Here is an 18,869-nt window from a genome sequence, read left to right as displayed (position 1 = left end):
CAGGCTCATATGTCGATGATTCGACGAAACGCGTAGCTCTAAAGTTCCTGCTGAATTTGGCCCAACGTGGCTCCCGTAGCCGGATCAACCAGGCAGCCATTGCAGATAAGGAGAAAAAGTTTTTTTTTTTTTTTTTTTCCTCCTGCATCACGGACGCGTGATTGGCAATAACGGCTGCTTAAACTGTATCCTGGACTGCACGAGGAGGCCAGGGGTCCAACCACTATGTATGTATGTGAGTCTTGTTGTACCAATTGCTTTTAAAACTAATAAATGTGTTTTAAACCCCACTGACAACGTGCCTCACTTTCTCTACCTACTCCCCCCCCTACTACCACCACTGGGGAGAGTCCCCATCTGATGCCCAAGACTGGAGTTAGAATCCCACGTTGGTTGCAAACAAAGAAGAGTCTACACTGGGGGGAGATGCAGATGGGTTAATTTAACCCCAAAGTTACCAATTTCCTGCAAGGACTCACACATGGCCGTGTGAGTACAGATATATTTATATATTTATTTCCAAACCCTCTAAACCACCATTACCTGTTGTTGGGAGTGACTGGAATTGCTTAAAGAAACCACATTACCGTGTCCGCTTGCACATGGCCGTGTAAGTGTATTTAATATTTTCACCAACCCCCAGCAATATTGTTGTAACCACATTAATTTTATTGTATTTTATTGTTTTTTATTGTCAAATGTTTTTCTAATCCCACGCTCCCCCATTGCTTGTATGTCTCTATATCTTTAAAAGGGTTCCGGATTAACCCTTCCCTGGGGTTGCAGCAGAGGGGAACTCCATGCTGGCTCAAAGCATCTGTCATAGAGCCGTGGTCTAACTTACTGCCACATTGTAAGCACACCTCATATATTAAGCTTAAGGTAAGCGCCAGGTTTTTTCCTATTGTTACTCTGTCATAAAACTGTCAATCTCACAGCCTATTTATGACAGGGGGTGGGCTTATGTTGTTTCAATGGGAAAAAAATTATACTTAAGTTTTAGCAAAGATTATGAGAATCAGATTTCAACAGAGGTGTGTTTGGACCAAACATGTGAGTCTCTCTTTTGCGCCGTTGACTTCTCTGAGAGAAAACCTATAACATATGGTAATATATAGGGTTTTCTGGTTTATGTTTAAACCTTTTATTTTGAGAAACTGTTCTGCATTTATTGTAATTGTATGTTCATGTAATTCCCTTTTCCGTAATCTAAGCACTGTATTTTGATATATATTAAAACATTTAATAAGTGATGCTTTGGGCTCTGAATGAACTTTTGCATGCTCTGGAGGGAGTATTTACATATTCGGACACATTTTGCTACAACAGATTTTTGTGTATTAAGTGCATAGTTTTTTTCTATCAAAAACAAAGACCTGAGACCCTGGCAGATTTATTAATTACATATTTTTTGCATCTCTTGGGTGGTGGAAGCGTATAGATATTATTGCAATTGAGTACTTGGTTAATATTAACTCATTGGAGGTACCTTTGCGGAGGAGAAATGCGAGTTGGCTAGAGTAGCCGTGTGTATTAACCTTGGTTGCATATCTGAATCACGTACTCACTTGTGTGCTGTTCATGACAGGTGGTATATGGGGACGGATTTAGGGGAGATATTGTCCATTTTAGGGACCTTTGCCAAGGGGAAAATTGGGACAGCTTGCGAGCTGTGTATTAACCCTTGTCCGTATACAGGCATGTGCTTACAGGTGTGCCATACGTGACTGGATTGCACATTTAAGGGAGATGGGGTCAAACTATCCTTCTGTCTCCACCTGTAATGGTAACATGACTCTGAGGTGTAAGGACAGGTTAATCAAGTCCTGGGTTTCAGGTTTATTTCAAAACAGGAAAGCCAAGGATGCAAATCCAAATAGGCTTTAGGAAGGTGTCCTAATATTAACACTAACTAGAGTAATACAATTATTGAGCACAAGACTGGCTCAAACTATCCTCTCTGTGCTGCGAGTCCTGTACAGTGGCGGCCGCCTTTATCCTAATGCGGCCGTAGCGGCGCAACTCTGATAACCGCGGGCAGATGCAGTATATTTTTTTTTACGGAATATGTTCCGGTATTTTAGCGCTCGTAATATTATCGTATTATTAGCGCTGTCTGCAATATTGCAATACCATCTAAAAACTCAGGTGGGCGTTCGCGAGCTGTTGTCTGCAAAGCCTAATACTGTATCAGTTCAACCTACGTCAGTACACAGTCTGCATGTGCGCGCGCAGTAATTGTAAATTTACATATTTATACATGCATGTACAGTGCTGTATGTCTCATTTGAACATTGTTGAAACGCATAGGCGTGTACTGTAACAGTATCACATTTCGGCGTACTGTATATCCCCTCGCTCGACCTCGCACACACACCGGCTAATGTACTGCACTGCAGGGTATTTCAACTTCTTATCTACAGTACACCTCTCCCCCACCATTCCTTTGAATGGATGGCTTTCTGTCTTCAATCACATTCCTGTCATCACATTCCTGCATGTATAACGTGCAGTGCAGTGCAGAGCCTGGTTTGATTTATTCTTCTGTGTTGATTATTAATGCTCATTGTGGGAAAAAAAAGTTCAAGACTGACCAAAAAAGCAGTAGCTTGTGTGATTTTTATGTATTTGGGGGTGTGGGGATCAAATTATTATGGTGTCCTGACTGTTGAAAATATGTCATGTCTTTGAACTACAGTACAGCTAATCCTTCATGCAGCTGTACCCTGTACCCCCCTCCCCCACGCACACACACAAGGCTCGCTCAAGGATTTGAACCTCTTATCGACAGACACCTCTCCAGAGCCATTCCATTTCTAAAGCTTGCCATTGTGTTTTTAATCGTCTGTCCCTAGCCAAGCATCACCTCTCTGCACCTGCATGTAATCCTCTTTGGGATGGGAGCTACAGTACATAGCTGATGATTACTGCGCATGCATCTGTAAGTTCACCACTGCTTGCTTGCAAAGTTCAAGTGAGTGACCAAAAACAAAAATATTTTTTTTTCTCTTCATTTTTTATTTTTATTTTCTCCACAAGCCTGCCTAAACCATCTTGATATTATGATTTTCAATCTGTGCTGTAGCTTGTGTGATTTTTATTTATTTGGGGGTGTGGGGATCAAATTATTATGATGACCTGAGCATCACCTCTCTGCGCCTGCGTATAATCCTCTTTGGGAAGGGAGCTAGCTGATGATTACTGCGCATTCGCCTATAACTTCACCACTGCTTGCTTGCAAATTTAAAGAGTGACCAAAAAAAATATATTTTTTTTTCTCGTCATTTTTATTTTCTCAACATGTGCCTGCCTAAACCATCTTGATATTACGATATTCAATTGGTGCTGTAGCTTGTGTGGTTTTTATGTATTTGGGTGTGTGTTTGATCAAATTATTATGATGACCTGACTCTTGAAAATATGTCATGTCTTGGAACTACAGTACAGCTAATCCTTCATGCAGCTTTACCCCCCTCCCTCCCCCCCGCAGACACACAGAAGGCTCGCCCAAGGATTTCCACCTCTTATCGACACCTCTCTCAAACCATTCGTTAATTTTCCTATTGTTGGCTTTCCCTTATGTTAATCTGATTATGTAACCAATTATTAAAAAGGTTACCAATTCTTAAAACTGTATGTCTTCATGAAGAATCCCCCCCACACACATTCACAGTGAATTTAAAGTTCAAAGAAATAAAATCTTGATGTAATTAAATATACGACGACAAAAGAAACAGCGCAAAAAACCTCATAGTGTAGTATATAAAAAATTATATTGTGATAAAACAGGTGAGTATTGCACGTACATCAGTTTAAAATTATACCGGCAGTACATGTATATGGACATGTTAAAAAATCAGCAACAGATGGTGGGTAACGGTCACCAGATGGAGTCTCTTCTCCTCTCACGTCTCCCTTGGATACTCTCTGCACAGCTTAGACCGCCGTGATGTAGGGCAGGGTAGGACTGTAAAGCTACTGTCGCCACTTGATGACGTCATTGACGCGCGCTCAAAGTGGATGCCGTACATGCAGACAGACGCCTGAAAGCCAGTGAGTGAGAGCCTGCTTTCCCGCAACAGCTGCCGTGAGTACGCCGTGGGACAGCCGAATTTCATCGGGTTGCTGTGTCCACGCTGTGGGGCTGCTGCCCTACACCACGGCGGTCTGAGCTGTGCAGAGAGTATCCAAGAGAGACGTGAGAGGAGAAGAGACTCCATCTGGTGACCGTTACCCACCATCTGTTGCTGATTGGTAACATGTCCATATACATGTACTGCTGGTATAATTTTAAACTGATGTACTTGCAATACTCACCTGTTTTATCACAATATAATTTTTTATATACTACACTATGAGGTTTTTTGCGCTGTTTCTTTTGTCGTTGTTCCTTTAGCCTTGGTCTGTGGAGCCATTCCACGAATCCAGCAGCATACCCTCACACTTAAAGTAACAGGTTTATATTTAAATTGTATCACTGAATATTCACTGTTTAAGCACATATTCACAATTATTAGAGCGCCGTTCACCCTTTGTTTGTAATTAAATATGTATTTTATCAGGAAAGAAAAATACAAATAATCATTGAGAGAGGGGGGGGTTTGTGGGAATCATGACTGTAGATTCACTATTGAAGTATGCAGAAGAGAAATAACAAAATAGTACAGCACAGTTGAAAATTGAGGCTGGTGGATAATCATGAATAATGCACATTGATAATAATAAAAACACATTTTCCATCTTCATCTTCTTCCTCATTCTGTGTAGATCATTGAGAGAGGGGAGGTTTTGTGTAAATCATGACTGCACTTTAGATACACTTTACTGTACACACAGTTCACACAATGTACACATGATTCCCGCCTCCCCCTTTCCATCCTTTATTCTCTGAAAAGACAATAAAAGAAAAAATTAGTGCAGTTATGTGCATATTATGGCATAGTGTACTGTATAGCTACTCCATATTGGACTACAGTATGCAGATAGTACTGTCAAACTAGTCTATACTGGAACTTCTGTATACTGTAACTTCTGTTAAATACTTTGTAATCAGATGGCTAGTGCTGCTCTCTCAGGAAAGAAAAAATGTGTGCCATACTTGCCTGTATCATACAGTACTTGGTGTGCCTGTACGTACCATACTACAGTACAGTACCATACCATTCTACCTTCCTGATGCTTGCCCATTACGCTCGATCACAATGGGCAACACAGTAGCAATATGGTCAATATATTTATTGCATCGTTCCACGGTGAGTACATCGTTCCAAAAACTCATTATGCCTTGCGCCAACTCATCCTTTTTGGAGGGTTTCACGACGTTTCGGATATGATCCTTCAGCTGATGCCAGACCATTTCGATAGGATTGAAGTCTGGCGATTTGTCATTGGAGGGGGAAAAAAAGGACAATTAGTTAAAGAGATACACAGTAAAAACAGTGGGAAAAAATGAGACACGGTTACCGCACTTACTCTGCTGGCATCTTCACCCAGTTGATAACGCACTCAAGAATATGCGCTGTTGACGCGGTGTGCTTCGGATCTTTGTCCTGGTAGAAACGGTGACCATCTGGGAACTCGCGTGTGATGTATTCCACAATCTCAGGCACAATTTCCTCTTGGAAAAAAGCTTTATTCATGATTCCTATAACAAGAAAAGAAAAGTGCTCAAAAAACTACACACTTGTACAGTACAGTGCATAAGGCAAAAGCGTGTGACTTATTTTACCTTCAAAGATGACATTGCATCCTGGTCCACGCCTAGAGATGGCACCCCACACATGCATCTTCACTGGGTGTTTTGGTCGCGGCTCCATAGATATGCGACCTTTTTTGTGGAATGCAAAGATGGCAAATCTCTCCACCGATACAGTAGACTCGTCAGTGAAGATGCAATCCTGGAAAGTTTCTCCACTGTCGATCCATGCCTGGGCCTGGACCACTCTCTTGATCTTGTTAACGTCCCTTATCATAGGGTATGCTCTGTAATGACAAGGGATAATTTTATAGGTACAGTACAGTTTCTTAAACAACACTTTAACCTCCTGTACTGTCCAGTACTAACCTCACACGTCAATATTTCCATCCAATTCTGCGTCTCATCTTCTTTATGCTGGTCTCGGATACAGTGTGATTGTGATTTTGCAGCAGAGTGTATTTGACCCTTAAGGCACTCTTCTCATCATTCTCTTCACTTATTTTGTCGACCAGAAGAGTTGTCTCCCTACAGTGTAAAGAAAAACAACAACCCTATAAGTTACAGTGCAGTAGGCCACAAGTACAGCAGGCCACAAGTACAGCACATCATTTACAGTAAACAATAATAGGTAGATATAATGTATGATGTAGCCAGGTCCCCTGTCGGTGCGGGGGCGGGCGCGAGTACAGCGCGTCTCCCCATTGATGTGGCCGGGTTGCCAGGGACGCGAGCGGGCCGGTTGCCGGGGACGCGAGCGGGACGGTTGCCGGGGAAGCGATTGGGCCGTTGCTAGGGCCGTGATCGCGTCGCGAGGGTCCCGGCGGCTCGCGGAGCAGGGCGCCGCCATTGTTAGCACTATTGCGCATGCGCAGGAGCTGTATAGCGTGGCAGGACACAGAGAGGTCGCGCTTGCACAGGGAAGAGCAGTCCACCCCCAGGGTGCACAGGGGCAGAGCCACATGACCCCAGTGAGCCAATAGGGCTACAGCATCTCCCTGCAAGGAGATTGATACATTTTCGCGGGCTTGCAGGCCCTTTGGAAGTTGGTGACCGGAGCAGCTAAGGGAAGGAGGTAGGGTGCAGGAGTCAGTGACTCCCTGCACTAGGCCAGCAGTCCCCTAGGCCCCAGATAGCCCTGAGTCACAGTAGCTGAGTTTTGTAGGGACAGGCCCTAGGTTAGGGACCCTGCCCCATTAGCTATTTGTTAGTTAGGGACACAGCGGATGCTGCGTTTCCTGCTGAGAGATTTGGTTCAAGTCTCTGTCACTAAAGAGAGCTGGACTATCTTCAGGGTGGGATTGGCCCTGACGGATCACCACGCGGGAGTATCCAGGATATCATGTAGAAGCTCGTCTGATCCTTTGTGAAGCCCGTTGCAGGCCCGAGCACTGGAGTAATCTGTAACATCAAGTGCACCAACAAATCCTATTACCAGACATAGTGGCTGCGCAGTCACACACACATTTATATGACTTGGTTGTGCGGGACATTGTGTGGGGTTACTGGACACGGGGTGGGATCATTTGGGTAAGTGTTGGCGTCCGCCATGGCACGTGAAGTGTTGGCGTCCGCCGTAGTGCGTGGAGTGTTGGCATCCGCCGTGGCGCAAGAGTGTTAGCATCCTGCGAGACGCAGTAGTTAGTGTCTCCTCTAGGGAGGGACACCTGTTGATGTTACAAGCACGTACGTTCTTATGCTCGCAAGTAAAGTCATTGATTGGTTACATACGTTGTGCTGGTTATTTATATGTGTCCTGCGAGGAACCATTCCTGCTCTGCTAGGAACCATCGCAGGTGGAGGCGCTGCACCGAGTACAGGGTTACTCTTAATATAATTGCCCCAGGTTCCCCGTGGCGGAAGCTCAGCCCTCCTGTGAGCCAACAGGTAACGCACCACACCTGGTAACACTGAGTTCCCCGCACCCACACTATATCTGCGATTGGGTGGGGTGGAATATCCGTTACATTTGGAGGCGCTGCTGAGATTTCACTGGGGTGCCCTATTTACTTGTATCAAATTGTCCGATTTAAACCGCCATCATGTCCGTGCCGTCAAAGCAGGACGTCAATGCTTGGGCCTTAGCGCATCAAGTATCCCCAAGACGCGCGCTTGCAGTGACGGGAGTAGCAAATGATACGGACTTATCCACAGTGTGCACACAAGTAAGAAATTGCCCGGGGTTAACCACCGCCCGGGTGGTAGACTATAAACTGGATGCTGGAGGCCGGGGGGTTACCTATCTCCTGGTCACCATGCGTGACATATGCTTAGAGACTATTCCCCAGGTATTAAACATACCCGAGCCCGCCGCAGAGGACTGCCTCATGATCTATCCTGACACCCAGGCTTCCGAAGAAGCGTCCACCAGTACTGGACCACACACAAGCCAGCGAGTGACCAGTACGCCTCACAGGGTAGACCCCCCTAAGGTCTCTTTCACCCCGAGCGGGTTAGGAGGTGTCGCCAGCTGGGCGAGGAGCCCACCCACATCACCTACCCCTGATAGACGGCCTGGCGGGCCCCCAACCATGCCTAGCGTAGGAACTGGGACCAGTAGTCAGACCCTTAGTGGAGATCTTTCCGTGAACACGATAGCCTCCCAACTAGTAGAAGCTGTAACCATTTCGGCCCAAGCACAGAACTACCGGAAACTCAAGGCCTTTTCTGGGATTTTGCCGACGCCGGCGGGAGAAGAAGGGATCGAGGCATGGAGGGACCATACGCTTCAAGCAATAGCGGAGTGGTCGTGCTCCGAAGCCAGCGAAAGACAGAGGCTGGTCGAGTGCCTCCGAGGCCCAGCCGCCCGGCTGGTACGGACGCACCGAGACGTGGAAGGAGAAGTTACTGCACAGGAACTAGTAGAAATGCTAGTTCAGTCCTTTACCCGAAAAGACGACGAGGATGAGCCAAAGGCTCAGTTCAAAGCTCTTCGCCAAAAAGAAGGACAGGATTTATCTGCTTTCGTTGCGATCTACAGCTGTCACTGGGGACCCTCCTGTAAGGAATCCGCTCCGCGGTTTACTGGTTGCCTTACCTTGCAGACAAGTGCAGTCCTGGAGCACCTCTCCTGATGTTTGCTGCAGCCTGGATTCACTCACCAAAGCAATACACACTCCCTCTGGTATCTACTGCAGCTGTGCAACCTATCACTGCAACCTAGACTTGCATTCATTCATTGGAGCAGTACCTTCACACCCCCCCTCCGGGGATTTGCCCGCTGGCCTTTAAGTATTGTCTTCCCATAATGCTCCCTGCCGAGCATAGTCCTTCCTGGATGTCACTATCTGTTCTGCCACAAGCCCTCGCTTGTTCCTGTCTCTCATGCTGAAGCGGAGTATTCTCCTTGTTGTCTGCAGCTCCAGGTTTCCTGTGACCGGCTGCTATATTCACGCAGCGGTCCACTCCTGTTCTCCTGTGCTGAAGCAGAGGTTTTCGTCCCTGCGTCCCTCAGCCTCCTGGATTCCTGCACTGAAGCGGATGTTTCGTCCCTGCGTTCTTCAGTCTCCTGGATTCCTGCACTGAAGCGGAGGTTTCCCTGTGTATCTTCAGCTTCCTGGTTCCTGGGGCCTACTCTTTCCCTAATCTAGAGAGGCCGTGTCCTGGTTCCTGCGCTGAGACAGAGGATTCCCTAGCCCGCTCAGGACTCTTGCGCTGTAGCACTGGTGCACCCGTGCAGCAAAGCGGTGTGCTACTCTGGTCTGCCTACCATCTCCTGTGACCAGTACCATGGGCCATGGTCGTCGCTCGCGCAGAGGCCAACCCCGCGCTCCTAAGCTGAAGCGGGGCTCTCCTGACTACCTGTTGCCGAACTCTTGCCTGAACAATGTTTATCCTGATGTCTCCTGTCCTGACCCTGGCTTCTACAACGACGATGCTGTCTTCTCCAATCCTGATCCTGCGACATATGACTACGATCTGCGCAATCCGGATCAGCCTGCGCGGTCTCAGGTTGGTGCTTTTACAACCCCACCTCAGCCTCGCGGTCCGGTCCTGGTTTGTGGCGAGCAGAACCCTGACAGTATGCTCGGCCGCACAAACTCGGACCGCCCTGTGGTGAGGGTTGGTAAGTTTCTGTCTGAAAGCCTGTCCCAGCCTGTAAACCAGTCCCAGTGTGAATACCAGTTTCTATGTGAGATAATACCCCTGATTGAAGATCTGATTGTGTTTGTAGGTTTAACCCCTTTGCAAAACAAATGCCGTAATGATCTCATGATGAAGGTTTACCGCCTCCGGGACTTAAAACAATCGCTGGCCGCTTGTATTTGCTTTCCTGGTTACCCTTTAACTTGGGAAAATGTGTACCCTTTAGAATTGGACGACGCCCAAAAGGAACTCTCTTCCCTGGCCTTGTCTTTAGACATTTATATAGCAAAAGAGGACCCTCTCCTCATGTTGGCTGATGCCCAAAAAACACTCCATATCCTTTCCATGACATTGGACATTTGCATAAAGGAACAGGATCCTCCCCTCGCCAGCTTCGCTGCCGCTTGGCTGTATCCCTGGTCTACCACGGATCCTTGCCCTGAGTGTATGGCCGGGTTCCCTGACACCAATGATATGTTTTCGTTAACCCCTGCCGATCAGTCCTGTGAGGTTCCCCTGGAGAATACATATGTTGCTCTACCCAGCACTAATGTTCTTGTATCAGAGAATAAGTTCATTAGTTCTCCTATTTCTAGCTCAGAAGTCCTTTCTCTAGGTCTTGAGGGTTTTCCAGCTTTAACCCCTGCCAAGCAGTCCTGTGAGGTTCCCCTGGAGAATACATATGTTTCACTAGCCAACACTAAGGTTCTACTATCAGAGAATAAGTCCCTTTGTTCCCCTATTTCTAACTCCGAATCTGTTACTCCAGCTCTTGAGGGTTTTCCAGCTTTAAACTCTGCTAGGCAGTCCTGTGCGCTTTCCCCGTCAGAGAAAGAATCCCTAAGTTCTGTTCCCAGGGTTATTTCTGTATTAACCTCTGTGGGGCAGCTCTCTGAGTTTCCTTTGGTAAATCCCTGTTCTCTGCCAGCCATGGTCACGCCCCTAGCTTCAGACGAGAGATTCCTGGTCTCTCCTAATACAGAGAGATTACCTATGTTTTACTCTCAGGCATTGTCTGCATTAACCCCTGTAAATTCTTGCTGCCTCCAAGTTAATGCCTTCGTTTTAGCCTCAGAGAATGAGTCCACAAGTCAGACAGCAGAGGTTGCATTGAGGGATTCCCATAACCGTACGGAGTCCCTAGATATTCTTTGCTATAAATCCCCTGCTTCAGCTCAAGTTTCCGCAGTTTCGTCTCCGGAGACTTCGGCTAAAGTTCTGGTTCCTGATAAATGTATTCAGGAGTCAGGTTTTTCCCTAAGCTTGCTCGCAGAGTTCCTTCTCCCGGGTGTTTCGCTGAACCAGCCTGTCGCCCACATAGCGGTGATCCCTGCTTCAGCGCACAGTTCCCACATTATGGAGTCTGCAGTAATTTCTGGTTTCCCAGACATTCCTTACCAAATACCTACTTCAGAGACCAGTACAGTTATGATTCACCCCCGTGTACTGTCTGAGTTCTCCTCCTCTTTAAGCTTAGGGTTAAAAGCATACAGTAGTCTGTATGTCCCTCCTGGGGTTCATATTATGTTCCCAGGAATGTTTGCTGACGCACGGTTTTCTCCCAAAAGTGACGCTTTTTCATATAGATTAGTAAAAAGCTTGCACACTGTTTCCCTTTTCGCTGAATTGTGTCTTTCTAGTTTTGAGACTCTGAGAGGTAATGATTCTCCTTCTGATTCTGAAGCTCTTCCTACAAGGAGTATCCTGATTGGGGGTCCCCCTGATTTCTCTGTCCAGGCTAATTCTCCATGGATCAGCATATCTGTGGTCACTTCCTTAGTACTGTCTGAGGTCACCATGCATATATTACAAGTCCTGGGGTTTAAATCTGAGCTATTTAGCTGTCCTGCCTTTGCTGAAACCCAGTCCCTCAGTACTGTGTCTAAATATGTCCCAGCAAACATGGGGTTACTCTGGGAAGAAATTAAAGCTCCTGTCTTAAAGGGTATTTTTTCTCACATGTCCAGCAAATCTAGAACCTCAGTAATTGTTTCTAAGTCACTTATCAATACATCTGATTTTTTCTCTAATCAAACCCAGACACCCTCACTATCGGTTAGGAGTCCTGTGATCAGAGATTTTGCACTAGAAAACACACCAATTCATGTTTTTGTCAGGTTAGGTACCCCTGTGGTTAGGGCCATTGCAGTTTCGGAAAAGACTCCTTGTACTCCTAAGGTGCCTGTCATTAAGAGTTGTCATAGTTCATACTTGCTGCTTGTTGATTCTCAAGGCCCTGTCACTGAGGTACAGACTTCAGCTTCTGATGTTAGCTTCCCTCCCACCACTACCCTGGCTCTGACTTTTTCTCAAGCTACTGATTTGAAGATCCCAAGGACTATTCCTGATTCACTGACAATACTATCTTCCAATGAAGATTTCCCAGTATTGGAGAGCTCTACTGTTGTTTGCTTCTCTGCTCCTGCTAAACCATGGTTTTGTCCCTCGGAATTTTCGGTTGCCCCTGTTATTTCCTCTCAGTTGGAAATACTCTGTACGTATCCCAAGATTTCGGTTCCTATGCCGGGTTTACTGCTTGCCTTGTCACCTTCCATACCAATATCGGGAGATGCTTCCAACCAGCCTATACCCTTACTAACCATTACCTGGGAGCCTTCTAGAGGAAAAAATTCTCGCAAATTTCAACATGCAGTGGTCAGCCAAGACTTTTTCTGTTACAAAGTTCCTCCTGGTGTATTCGATCAACTATCAGGGCCGCTGAGCCTAGATTCAGGTTCCTTTATTAAAGACTGGGCTTCCTGTAGGGGTTCTTCTGCCGTTTCTGCTCTGGAACCCTCTGGTTCTTCACAGCCCTGGATTTCCAAGTCATTTTGCGGGGCGAGCCATGTACCAAGGATGTTTCTTCTACCACTCTTATTTCCTAGAACTGTACTCACCAAGGAACTGCTAGTTTACGGATCCCCTTTCCACCTAAAGAACTTTAGGAACAATTCGATGTCTCCGAGACCCATGGATGGTCCTGTCTGGCCGCTGTTTTCACCGTGGGGTGGGGGTACACTAAGGAGTAACCACGAGTCTCTGGACCACGACTCTATCCCCAATCCTAGACGGTTCAGCAACAATTCCCGGTCCCCCAACTCTATGTGTGCTCATGTTCGCCCGGAGGTCTCGCGTAAAGGGGGGGGTACTGTAAGGAATCCGCTCCGCGGTTTACTGGTTGCCTTACCTTGCAGACAAGTGCAGTCCTGGAGCACCTCTCCTGATGTTTGCTGCAGCCTGGATTCACTCACCAAAGCAATACACACTCCCTCTGGTATCTACTGCAGCTGTGCAACCTATCACTGCAACCTAGACTTGCATTCATTCATTGGAGCAGTACCTTCACACCCCCCCTCCGGGGATTGGCCCGCTGGCCTTTAAGTATTGTCTTCCCATAATGCTCCCTGCTGAGCATAGTCCTTCCTGGATGTCACTATCTGTTCTGCCACAAGCCCTCGCTTGTTCCTGTCTCTCATGCTGAAGCGGAGTATTCTCCTTGTTGTCTGCAGCTCCAGGTTTCCTAAGGCCGGCTGCTATATTCACGCAGCGGTCTGCTCCAGTCTCCTGTGTTGTAGCTGAGTACTCTTCTTGTTCACTTCAGCTCCTTGTTTCCTGTGACCGGCTGCTATATTCACGCAGCGGTCCACTCCTGTTCTCCTGTGCTGAAGCAGAGGTTTTTGTCCCTGCGTCCCTCAGCCTCCTGGATTCCTGCACTGAAGCGGATGTTTCGTCCCTGCGTTCTTCAGTCTCCTGGATTCCTGCACTGAAGCGGAGGTTTCCCTGTGTATCTTCAGCTTCCTGGTTCCTGGGGCCTACTCTTTCCCTAATCTAGAGAGGCCGTGTCCTGGTTCCTGCGCTGAGACAGAGGATTCCCTAGCCCGCTCAGGACTCTTGCGCTGTAGCACTGGTGCACCCGTGCAGCAAAGCGGTGTGCTACTCTGGTCTGCCTACCATCTCCTGTGACCAGTACCATGGGCCATGGTCGTCGCTCGCGCAGAGGCCAACCCCGCGCTCCTAAGCTGAAGCGGGGCTCTCCTGACTACCTGTTGCCGAACTCTTGCCTGAACAATGTTTATCCTGATGTCTCCTGTCCTGACCCTGGCTTCTACAACGACGACGCTGTCTTCTCCAATCCTGATCCTGCGACATATGACTACGATCTGCGCAATCCGGATCAGCCTGCGCGGTCTCAGGTTGGTGCTTTTACAACCCCACCTCAGCCTCGCGGTCCGGTCCTGGTTTGTGGCGAGCAGAACCCTGACACCTCCTGAACAAAAATATAATTTCCGCCGCCGAAGCGGACCGATACCGACTCAAACAGCTACTCAAGGGGTCGTTGCCTGATCACAACATAGCTATAATGATGTGGGACGCACCGATCGCTGTAGTACCCCCTAAATACGTGGACTTAATGGAGTACATCAGAGAACATGAAGTGCAGCGACATTTCCATGAATCCAAAAAGACCAAAGCTTCCATCAAGGGTGACTCCGCAGTTCCCGCTGAACCAACGGGTAAGAAATCTTCCACCCTGAAGGAGGGAGTGACTCACCAGTCGCCTGCCAGGGAAGGCCGTGCTGCCGAGAGGTCCTCTTCCACGTACAAGGTTCGCCCGGAACGTCGCGATGTAGTTTGCTATACCTGCGGGAAGAAGGACCACTTCTCCAACAATTGTCCGGAAAGGGAGGACCCTCCAGAGGAAAAACCTCCCGATAGAAGAAACCCAGCCCGGTCAATGGTATGCCGAGTACAAACGGCCGAGTCTGATTCCGAACCCCCTCCTAGAACCCCAGAGGGCCCGCCTGACGCCGGCTCCGGTGATGCCGTATCCCCAAGGGAAGCTTACAGTCAAGTAGGCCCCGCGGCCATCGTGCGGGTGGTAGTGGAAGGGATCTATGCATCGGCCCTACTGGACATGGGATCACAAGTGACCATTATATATCGCAAGTTCTATGACCAGCACCTTAGACACTGTCCCCTAAGTTTGGCCGAACATATGAAGGTTAGGGGGTTAAGTAATGAAGACTACCCCATCGATGGGATTGCAAGGGTGCAACTGCAAATACTTCAACTGAACACCAGCAATACACACCCCATGCATGTAGCGGCCATGGTATGCCCGGAGCCCCAAGATCAGTGCAAGTATCCAATCATCTTGGGAACCAACACTGATATAGTGCAAGCGGTAATCCGAGCGTATCTGAAAGAGATTAACGAGTGGCCACTAGCTCCCGTCCTATGAGAAGAGTGCTATCGGGTATATGCCCTGGAGAGTCACGGGGACCCTACACGTCACCCATAGTAGAAACCACGCCCCAGGTGAAGGCGGTGGCCGTGAATGAGCGGTTAGTCGATCTGGATTTCAACTTCGGCGAGTTGACGCTGCCCACCAAGTGGAAAGAACGGCTGACAATCCAGTTGAATCAATGACGACATGTGTTCTCCACGAGTGAGATGGATGTGGGGTGCAGTCGCAGCGCCCAACATACCATTCGACTGAGTGATGCCACCCCGTTCCAGGAACGCTTTCGTCGCATCGCCCCGCGGGATGTGGACGATGTGAGGAACGTCATTCAAGACATGGAAACCACTGGGATTATGACGGAGTCTCGGGGGCCCTACGCGTCACCCATAGTGGTGGTGCGGAAAAAGAATGGGTCCGTATGACTGTGTGTCGACTATCGAACTCTGAACAATCGTACGATACCGGATCAGTACAACCTTCCTCGCATTGAAGAGATCCTGAATGCTCTGAATGGAAGCCAATGGTTCAGCGTGCTCGATCTACGATCTGGGTACTATCAGGTACCTATGAATGCAGATGATCAGGAGAAAACAGCCTTCGTCTGCCCCCTTGGGTTTTACCAATTTACACGTATGCCCCAAGGTATATGTGGGGCCCTTGCAACCTTCCAACGACTGATGGAGAAGACTATCGGGGACATGAGCTCTCGGGAGTGTCTCGTCTACCTGGACGACATCATTGTCTTCGGAAGAACTCTGGAGGAGCATGAAGAAAGGCTGCTTAAAGGAATCGACCGTCTTGGGAAGGAAGGGCTGAAATTGTCCCTAGACAAGTGCCGGTTTTGTTACACTTCAGTGACCTACGTGGGACACATCGTGTCGGCTCAAGGGATTGCCACCGACCCAGCCAAAGTAGAAGCGGTCGTGAACTGGCCGCGTCAAGAGAATGTCACAGAACTATGATCCTACCTGGGGTTTTGTGGGTATTATCGTCGCTTCGTGGAAGGGTACTCTAGTAGAGCAAACCCCCTGAACAACCTGTTGAAGATATACCCCGAAGAGACCGGAAGGTAGGCCGTATCGGCTCGCCAACCGTTTGGTGATAAATGGACGTCGGAGTTTGAACAGTCCTTCCTGAAATTGAAGAAATGTCTGACCGAAGCGCCGGTGCTGGCGTATGCTGATCCCGAACAACCATACGTTCTGCATGGATGCCAGTCTCAATGGACTGGGTGCCGTCCTGCACCAGAAGCACCCCGAAGGCCTTCGGCCGGTCACCTATATCAGTCGCAGTCTGACACCCAGTGAACAGAGATACCCCGTCCACAAGTTGGAGTTCCTGGCTCTCAAGTGGGCGATCACCGAGAAGCTCCACGATTACCTTTACGGGGTAACGTTTGAGGTAAGGACGGATAACAATCCCCTCACATACATCAATACGTCAGCCAAATTAGATGCAGCAGGACACCGATGGCTGGACGCTCTGAACAATTACAGCTTCTCCCTGAAGTATAAGCCGGGACTATTGAATGTCGGGGCTGATGCCCTCTTCCGAAGGCCAGGGCTACTTGCTACTCAAGATGACGAGGAATGGGAAGAACTCCCAGGACCCGGAGTGCGAGCTATGTGTAGCACTGTCGCCATCGTTAACGACCAAGTGGCCTTCTCAGAATTACGAGTGGCAGAATCATTGGGATGCCAGTCGCAGGCTGTCCCAGCCGCTTACTGCAACCCAAAGGGGATGAAAATAACGCACGACAAGGTGCTACGGTGGAAAGATCTGGTAGACTACCAAATACGAGATCCTGTCGTCAGTATCATTAGGCAAGCCATTGAAAAGAAGAACCCAGCCTTTCTGAAGCGTGCTCCCAATGACTTGGTGGCCTTGCTCATGCGGGAAGTGGACAAATTCAAAATAGACAATTGCTTACTCTATCGGGTGGTGCAATACCACAACCACCCGGATAGGCGACAACTAGTCCTCTCTAAGAACTTGCAATACATGGTGTTGAAGTCCCTACATGATGAGCATGGACATCTCGGAACAGAGAAGACCTTTGGGTTAGTCAGAGGGACAGAGGTGAGGGGGGGACAGAGGTCAGCGCGACAACAGCAGTGAGCCGCCGCTGCCAAGACACCCTCCTGCACACCCTCCTGCACGCGCCTCCAATGAGTCGCGTACAGCTACTCGCCCGCCACAGGCCCTTCGCGCCGGGGACAGAGGTGAGGGGGGGAACAAGCGCCACTAAGCCCACATCACTCACCACTGTTCTCCTCCACACCCCGCGGGACCGAGGGGTGGGGGGGAAACACGACCGCCACTGACCGGGGTTAGGTGGCTGAACGGACACGCGTGCTGCCGGGAACATTTTCGGGACCAAGGTGAGGGGGGGGGGGACAAGTGCCGGGAACGGAGCGCCGCACCCGCCCACTCTGCTTTTCTCCCGCGGACCACCCACTCCCTAACTCCCATCGCCACCCACCCACTGCCTCCCACTCACTCACCCACTGCCTTCGTCCCACCCACTCACCGCCTCCCACCCACCGCCTCCCACCCACCCACTCACCGCCTCCCACCCACCCACTCACCGCCTCCCACCCACCCAGTCACTGCCTCCCTCCCACCCAGTCACTCCCACCCACCCAGTCACTGCCTCGCACCCACCGCCTCCCAGCCACCCAGTCAGAAAATTAAATCCCGGGCAACGCCGGGTATATCAGCTAGTGGTTTCATAAAAATAGATTCATTCTTGTAATAATAAAACATATAGCCATTCAACAACATAGATTTAAGACAATTACACATCATTCTACTCCATACCCTCCAATTGTACCTATTTAGCAGGTACACTAAACTTTTGAGTTATGTAAGACCAGGTTTACTTATTAATCCTTTGAGTGCCAGAGGGGCTACAGTTCGGAAAAAGAGTTCTCTTCCATTTCCCTATATTTCAGATCGCGTCCTGAGCTCCATGAGAACACAGGACACGATCAAAGCTGGGAAAATAAGCACTCTTTGGTCAAGACATAGCCACTACGTCATGGGAAACCCAGAGTGCCAGATCCCATGGCGTAGTGACTACTTCTTCGGGCACCCAAAGCAGTGGTGGGATTCAGCCGGTTTGCACCGGTTCATGCGAACCTGTTCTTAGGATTTCTGAACCGGTGCTTAACAGGCAGCGGCGAGAGATGGTATGCGGCAGCGGGCTTAATGTATTATCCGGTAATAGAATCACTTGAGTCAGAGTCAGAGCAGGACTGCAGGGGAGGTGCAGCATCTAGCAGTCTGACCCGGAACTTTCTGTCTGCTGCTATAGAGCGCTCCTCACCACATGCAGTTCTCTCCTGCTCTGACTCAAGATATTCTACTACAGTACTAGCTAATTCTTTAAGCCGGGGGAGCCCTCCCCGTGACTGTGTCCTCCCAGGTAGGCATGGAGTAGGACTGATAGAGATGTGAGGGAGGCTGGGAGAGACGTGGGGGGGCAGCGTAAGATGTTAGGGGGGCTGGGAGAACCGTGTGGGGGGCCTGGGAGAGCCGTGATGGGGGCTGGGGGAGACGTGATTGGAGCTGGGAGAGATGTGAGGGGGTTGGGAGATATATGAGGGGGCTGGGAGAGATGTGAGGGGGGCTGGGAGATATATGATGGGGGCTGTGAGAGATGTGAAAGGGTTTGGGGGAGATTTGAGGGTCTGCGGGAGATGTGAGGGGGGCTCTGGTCTCTTCCCTCCCCCCCCGTGCAGTCCTGTTCAACGGAATAAAACGTAAAAAAAAAAAAACACAAAACACCCCCCCCCCAATGAGAGAGAGCCTGTTGCTAAAAAAAAATGAATCCCACCACTG

The sequence above is a fragment of the Ascaphus truei genome, chromosome 1 (genome assembly GCF_040206685.1).
Source record: "Ascaphus truei isolate aAscTru1 chromosome 1, aAscTru1.hap1, whole genome shotgun sequence".
Taxonomy (NCBI): domain Eukaryota; kingdom Metazoa; phylum Chordata; class Amphibia; order Anura; family Ascaphidae; genus Ascaphus; species Ascaphus truei.
Note: the sequence above shows the minus strand (reverse complement) of the source record.